We start from the raw sequence: 8277 nt of genomic DNA, 5'->3' as shown, positions 1-8277 counted from the left end.
AACACAAATCCTGGGTGGCAGACGAGATGTATCCAAAAGGGGGAACCCCCCGGAGGTCCAGGCAGGCAGGGTGAGCACGACTACAACGCAGCAAAAGCTCGAAGCAGCAGCGGGGCAGGGCGGCCACAGCACAGCTCTCACTGGGGCAGGGAAGGCGGGCTTGGGATCCCGGGGCTGCTCCAGCAGAAAGAAAAACCGCCGAAGAACCAGCAGCTTGCCTCTCTCTCCGAACGCCAAGACACACCCAGGTGAAACAAAAAGAGCAGACAGGTCTTTTGTTCTTCTGAAGTACTTGGCCATTTGTTCCCGTAGCAACAGTATGGGGAAAAATTCCTTTAACAGAAAAAAACTAGGAGAACTCTTAAAAACCCCAACAAAGGCTATAAGATTTTCTTCATACTCGATTCCCAAGATAGTTTCTGAAATATTTCTGACTAAGATTTGAATTAAAACTTCCCTTGATTTGGAAAAATAAATGTTCTATCTGAATTTTTTCAGTGGGGCAAATTTCAAGCAATTGCACAGGAACAAAAATTTACCCATAAAAATAAAGAGATCTTCCATAAAACAAATAAAATAAAGCATGGTTCGTGAAGACTTTTTCACATAAATGGCTAAGAATAACCTGTCCACTTTTGTGAGTTGGTAACAGAGGAAAAAGTCACCTTCAGAAGAGTGATTAGCATGGAATTAGACAGACACAGGATAAGAAAACAGAAAGCCCAGCCTGTACAAACGAAATCAATGAATGTTTACCTACATCAGAAATTAGATTTAATGGGACAAAAGAGAAGAAAATAGAAAGTATCTCGATAACAGCGTTAATGATTATTAAAAGTTTGAAACCTGCATAATGCTAGCACTTTAAGAGCAGAGTGTATACATGCAAGTCCAAGATCACTAAAAAGAGTTAGAAAACAGATTAATTTAGTGGATATTTTTATGAGTTTATTAAGCCCAAGAGAAAACATTAAAGGCTGGAACACAGCCAACATCATTACTTAGAGAAGAGCAGCAATACACTAGAAATTTTCACAAGCCCTAGCCCTAGTCAGATTTGTTTTAATAGATCACATAAAATAACTTTAGTTTATGTTATTTAATTTCCTATGAAAACCTAAGTATTCAGTATGGCCAGAAACAGGAGGATGTGGTTTCCTCAGGGTGGCAGTCCTTGTTGATATGCATCAAATCATTCTTACTACTGGCAAGTCAGTCTGCTTTTCACTGGCTTCCATGCATTCTTCAAGAAAGGGTGTGGTAAAAGCTCTTAGGGAAAAAACAAGAGCTGCTGATTCCTGTTGAAATAAAACTGGTTCTGGTGTTGGTGTAAATTAACTAGTTGAGCCAACATAACTCCTCATTTACTAGTAGAATCTGTTCCTTTTAAACTAACTGGTCCACAGAAGTTTGAGGTGAAACACCAGAGTTTTCACCAGGGTAGATGTAAATTATGTTAACACTAACTTAGTGGGGGTATTTGATTTCGTTCAATTATTTATCTAAATTTTCAGAACTTGTGTGGGACTACAAGTAACTTGTCCTATTGATAATCAATGGTTAGTAAGTGGCATTTTCAGCATCCCTACACTGAAAACTATAGAAATCTGAACTAGATTTTCACAGGCTTACTCAGACATGCAGAAGCAGAGTAGCTGCACGAGCACAGAGTTTAGTTGAAGTGAAGTCTAATCTACTGAAAAACTGCCTGAGAAGAAGGGTAATTTAGCCTCTGTGGTGTTCCCTGTTACCATGCCTAGACAGTTCCCACTGCCATGCTAATTAACTTAAAAATGTCTCACCAGAGGTATCTCTTCACTGCATTCTTGAGGAGCACCACACTAGTAACAATATGCAAAACCACTTTGCTGAATAAAAATGCATATACACAGTGATTTGAGAGTCTTGCACTTATGCTAAATGAACACCCTCAAAAAGGACAAATCATATATCTTTCCTGATGTGAATTCTAATTAGACATTAAAGCAAGTTGAAGAAAAGAATGCAGGTAAAACCTTGCCATGTCTAAAATTCATGTGTACGCCAAAAGACTAGTTTAATATAAGATATGCAACTATACATTAACAGAAACACAGACTTTTTCCTATACTTTTTTTTTTTGCTCAATAAAAGCCTGTATTGTGAGACGAAAGAGAAATCTTCATACAAATTTTCTATAGCAATCTTACTTTTATATGCAGATATTTTGCTCTAGCAAAATACAGACTCTTACCACAGATTAGAAATAGGAACCAGGAATGACACAAAATGTACTAGAAACCTATGGAAGACTGACTCTAAAATTGGTGAGACAGAGTAGAGATCAAAACTGAAAGCCATTTTCTACTCCAATGCTCAAAATACAAAAAGGAGAAGAAATATACTTCCACAAAATACCAGAAGTAATAAGAGCTCTCATACAAAGAAGAAAACAGGTGTAGAAGAATTAGGCTAAGCCTTAGAAAAATTATAAATGGCAGAAAAATAACTGAAAGTCATTGCAAGCAGCTCTGGGTTTGGAAATAAATAAGAATTCCAAATACATGTGCCAAAGAGTAGTAAACTTTTTTTTTTTAATTTTTCTTAATTCAGATGTTGATTTGTTTGCTTGTTTACTTATTGTTCTGTTTAGCCATGTCGAATATCCAGGCATGAAAATGTAATGGATTATAATAATGGTGATGACACTGCAAATAAATTACCTAAAATACACTAAAATGAATCCTTAATTAAAGCAAAATACCTGAGCATGTGTAATGCTAATGATTTTATACCCACACATGTAGTTAAGTAATTCCCTGAGAACTGCTTCTTTCAGTAGACTCAGGTACTATAATTCAGTTTTGTCTTTGTGATTCATCATGAGTGATTATCAGATGTTTGTTGAAGTTTGCAACTTCTTGACCTTTGTTCCTGAATTTTGCTGCTGAATTTCCCATAGATATACTAATATAGAAAATCGCTTTAGAAACTTTTATTTACAAATAGCTGATAGCCATTATAGCCATATTTTTCAAGATGAAATTATATTATTAATATTATATTAATTTTTTTATATAGAAGATTTGCATTTTAGGGTACTCATTATGTAAAAAATATTTGTTTAGGCAAGAAGATAAAGGAGACAAAACGTATCTTACTCTCTGTATACATATTGTAACTGAACTATTTTATGCCAAAAGAAAGTAATTCAGCATATTCTGGCCTGGACAAACACAGAGGAAATTAAATATGAAGTCTCTAGTCATTTGGAAAAGATGGTATTAATTGGAAGAAGGGACAGGAAACAATGTGCTAAGGGTCTAAAGGAACCAGCTAGGCTGTTTTTTCATCCTGTGTAAGGTCTACTATAGTTGATTATTCAAGATAGCCTGCCCATAAAGAAGAACAGTAGCTAATGAGGATGGATGTATCACCTAAGCATATCAGAAATGGCTGCAGCAAGAAGAGAATTGTGATGCTTGTGGAGGGCTCTTTTTTGTTCAGCTCCCTCTTATATAACTGGCTTTGAAAATAGAGGAATTTTTTTCTACATTTGCTGAAATGACATTACAGAAACAAATTTTACCCAGATTTAAATACTTATATTTCATAGCTTCTTTGTTTTCTAAAGGAAATATTTCAAACAGCATTCCCTTAATGCAGACAGAAAACAAATCCTCTGGAAGAGGGTGAACTAGGCTTAGTTATAATGAAGATGGGGTAAGATAAGAAAACTATTTTATAAAGTGATAGAGATTTACTCAAAATTTAGGTGATGGTATTAGTCCCACTGATGGTCAAAAGATATATGTTGTTCTAAAAAAGAGATGGAAAAAACGAACCCACATAAGAAAATCATGTCTTTTTGCCCTTTGGAGAAATCAAAATATGCTGATTAATATTGAAAGAATTTTCTCAGTGTGGTTTCTATACAATCAACAACATAAAAGAATAGAAAATCTGGTAATTGTTGCAAGTGTCTAGCTTAGATATTCAGTAAAAAAATTAAACATTCTGGGAATTAAACAATTTTTATCTGGGAACAGCAAACTTGAAAGGACTGGAAGGCTAACCAACTCAAAGTGTTTCAGGACAGTAGAAGGATTCTTATCAGTTAGAGTATTTATTTATTTACTTTAATGACGTAAAGAAACTTTCTTATCATAAAAACATAGAATATCCTGAGTAGGAAGGGACACATAAGGATCATTGAGAGAAAGTCTTAGCACTGCACAGAATATCCCCAAAATTCACACCATGTGTCTCAGAGCATTTTCTAAACCCTTTTTGAACTCTGTCAGGTTTGGTGCTCTGACCACTTTCCTGGGGAGCCTGTGCCAGCACCCAACCACCCTCTGGGCAAAGAACCTTTCTCTGATATCCAAGCTAAACCTTCCCCGACTCAGCTTCATGCTGTTTTCTTGGGTTCTGTCACTGGTCACCACAGAGATGAGATCAGTGTCTGCCCTTCCTCTTCCCGTCATGAGGAAGTTGTAACTGCAGTGAGGTCGCCCCTCAGTCTCCTCCAGGCTGAACAAAGTGACCCCAGCCCCTCCTCCTAAGATTTCCCCTCAAGGCCCTATTCTTTCTTGTTAGAAAGAATAGAAGAAAAAAAGTAAATCTAGGAAATGAGAGTTATAGAGTCTGCTATACTCTTAAATACAACAATGCAGAGGTCTCAGGTTATACAGCATGGTGCTAATGACACAGAGGTTGTGGGTTCTCTTCCCATATGGGCCATTCACTTCAGAGCTGTACTCGATGATCCTTGTGGGTCCCTTCCAACTCAGAATATTCTGTGAAAAACAAGAAATAAGAGCTATATAGGTTGTTATACACTAGAAGAATGGGATTTCTTTTTTAAGCAGACAAGAATGTGGAAAGTGTTTCTCTCCTGAATATATGCAGCCAAACTGCTAGTCTGTCATTCACTTCTGGAAGGAATGATACAGCACTATTCCTTGGCTAAATGAAGCTGCTGCAGCTGAGCCCTGCACATGAGAAACCAGTGAACCTGGGTTGGTCTGTACCTGCAGGAACAGCCATGGAGTAGTGACAATGAGCACAGCTGAGAAAATCACAATAAAGGCTTCACCTTTAGGAGCAACACTGGGCATCACTGTGCCACAAAACATCTATGTGCTATAGAATCATTCCCTGTCAATGCCTTTTTCTCCAGGGAATTACTTTTACTTTGCTGGTGGACAGAGTTAGCATCAAGTGGGCTACAGCAGCATGCCAGTTCAGATGTGGGGTTTTTATCACCCACTCAGTGATGAGGTTGTGCATCTCTCACTGCTGTGTCTAGACCAAAGGTTCAAATAGTCAGTACCAAGAACAAAGCCACAGGACAGAACTATGGAACTTAGTGCTTGAGAATGTCACCCAGACAACACCATGTCACTCAGTGTAATTTTCAAAGGTTTCAGAGAAGCAATCCAGTTCAATCCATACCCATCAGGAGAATACCTCAAATACCTTAGAATGGCAGTGAATCTGTGAAATCAGCTTTTGAAGCTGCACTTACCGGTGTGCCAGCACTCACCTCTGTCCTTGGTTACTGTTTGCTAGTTTCTGCAGTATTTTCATTGCTAAAGGCTTCAATAGCGAAGTTAGTTTTATATAAAAATATCATCTGCAGCAAAATATGTTTAGTCACAGGCAAAGTTTAAGTGGAGCCTGACACAATCAACACTGTCAAAACCAGTTTTAAGAACCATATAAATTAATTCGGCGCAAATTTTCAACTAGAAATATCCTTTTAGGCTAAAGCCCTAAATTTCAGCTATTCTAAGGGCTATTATTCCCTACCCCTTCTATTCTTGTATCTAAACAGTATTATTAATATAAAAAATGTTCTTGATATGGTTATAATCAAGATTAACAGTTAAATACAATTAAATAACAATTAAATACAGTTAATACTGTTGATTAAAAGAGAGTGACAAAATCGATGTGGCAGTGAAGGGAGTAATACAACTTTATAAACTTCAGAGATCATCAGGATGGAAGTAATCAAAAAAATGTAAACTGCCAGCTCTTGGATTTTGTTCCTGCAACACTGTCAAAGAAGTTAAGAAATGTTAACACTGGTTCAGTCTGTCACCCACAGCAATATTTTTTTCATTCAGAATACTTTTAGTGATGATTCAGTGTACTCATTATAAAGAACTCTACTTGTTCATTTTGAAGTGCTGTAGAGTATTAAAATACCTTACTATGTTTAGGATAAATGTAGAAAGGAAGGTCCAAATGCACAACTACTCATGTTCTGGAGATTTAAATCTAGAGTTTCATGATAAAGCTGTTCCAGTAACCTTATCTACTGCTTCCATGAGCCTATCCTAAATACATCAGTGCATTTTTATTCCAAAGAATTTTTAAGAAACAGGAGCAGATCAGCATCTCTACGAAAGGCCAAAGTATACATAATCCCTGTGGGAAAATCAGACATACAAGAGAAGAGCCTATTTCCACCCTTGCTTTATAACAGATTGCTGTTTTCATCATCTGTTGTGTGTTGTTGCATTACATTGTTTGTTTCCCAGTGAGACAAAGCACTGTGAACATGGTGCAAAATACAACTGTATGACTGTCCTTAGACTGTATTCATCCAAGTAGAATGCTCATTAATCTTGTATTGTTCAGAGAGGCCATACCTTTTGTACTTTTAAATTTTGTGCCATGCTTAGGCGTCAGAGCTATGTTGATTTTTAACAGTTAATAATTATTCGTTATATTCATTCCTGTTACCACTGCTTTTAGTGCAAGAGCTTCTTTCAAGGCCCCTATATTTGCAATTAATTTCTGATACCACCATATATTAATTATATATATAAATATATATAGATTAATTTACTGCATGTACATTTAGTACTTTAAAATAACATGTATTATAATCTTTCAGCATTTTAAGAGATACCTTCATAAAAACATCTGCAAAAAAAAATTAAAAGGACAAAAGCATAGTCAATTTAACATCATTTCTTTTAGCTCTATTTCCTTTTTTTCCAATTCCTTTATCCTTGTCTAACTTCTCTTCCCTCGAAGTTGACCGACATTTTTTTCAACATCTATTCCACCCTTCACCACCTTACCTTCCTTTATAGCATGTAGTTGAGCTTTAGATGAGGACAAAAAGAGGAGAGACTGAAGTCTGCTGGGTTTCAAAGCCTGGGATATTAGGAATCATAAGAGTTTTCCCTATATGATGAGGTGACTTATTTTCTCTCCTTCTTTCACCATTGAATTTAATGCCTTCCTTCCCTTCTGACTCAGTACCTGTCTCAAGCTGGCTGGAAAAAGCTCTGAAACAACTTTTCTTGCTGTGCCTTTGTCAAAACTCTGTCACACCAGCCCAACAGCATGGGTATGGAGAACAAAATGCTAACTCTCAAATCTCGAGGTAGTTGATGAAAAGAGATTGCCCAAAACACATCATGTTTGGCTTCAAGGAAGTCACAGGAATCATGATCTTAAAAATTTATTCGGACTATGAAATATTTTGAGTCCAGTCCTTCAATTAATCAGATAAGATAAAGTACTAAAAGAAGACGCATGTAAGACACATATTTCTTTCTTTATTTTCTGATAAGATCCTGTTACTATTGTGTTTTGGAAAAAGACCATTCATTCTATGTATGCTTTAAAGTGGTTAGAACAGTGAAGCTTAATTTGGTCCAGGCCATCAACACTGTAAACAAAATTAATGAAAATAATAAGTGAATATTGCTCAAGAACTTCACATACGGCTTTTTTGTTTGGGTTCATTCTCACGAGTCCATTCTTTATGGCCATTATCTGCAAGTAATTCTTCACACAAAGGAAAGGCCTACGGTTGAAAACAATTCAGTTGCCAATTGTGAAAAATTAATTCACAGCCTATAATTATGATGATAATGACACCATCAGTAATCATAAATCATCATTATGACTGCATGATCACTAATTATTGTAGCACTGGGCTTTTGCTTAGCGCCCCATATTATTTTAGGAGCTACATGGAAAACTGAAAATATTGGCAAAGTAAACTTTACTACAATGAGGCTGCTAATTTACTAAGCAATGTTTCTTAAAATATTATGTTTTCATGTTTATCTGTTTTCCTATTAAAGTGTAGTCACACAGGCTGCTTGCAAATAATTCACTCTAAATTATTCAAATGTGATAGCATCATACATTCTAAGACGAAACTAATTATAAGGATGGACTGGAGTCTTCTATAATCTGGAATATTGTTTTTTAATCTAATTCTGCTTCTGAGATAATTACTCAGAATCAATCACTGTCAGGATT

This window comes from Corvus brachyrhynchos, unplaced genomic scaffold, assembly GCF_000691975.1.
Source record: "Corvus brachyrhynchos isolate BGI_N302 unplaced genomic scaffold, ASM69197v1 scaffold142, whole genome shotgun sequence".
NCBI classification, from domain to species: domain Eukaryota; kingdom Metazoa; phylum Chordata; class Aves; order Passeriformes; family Corvidae; genus Corvus; species Corvus brachyrhynchos.
This window is presented reverse-complemented; position numbering follows the sequence as displayed.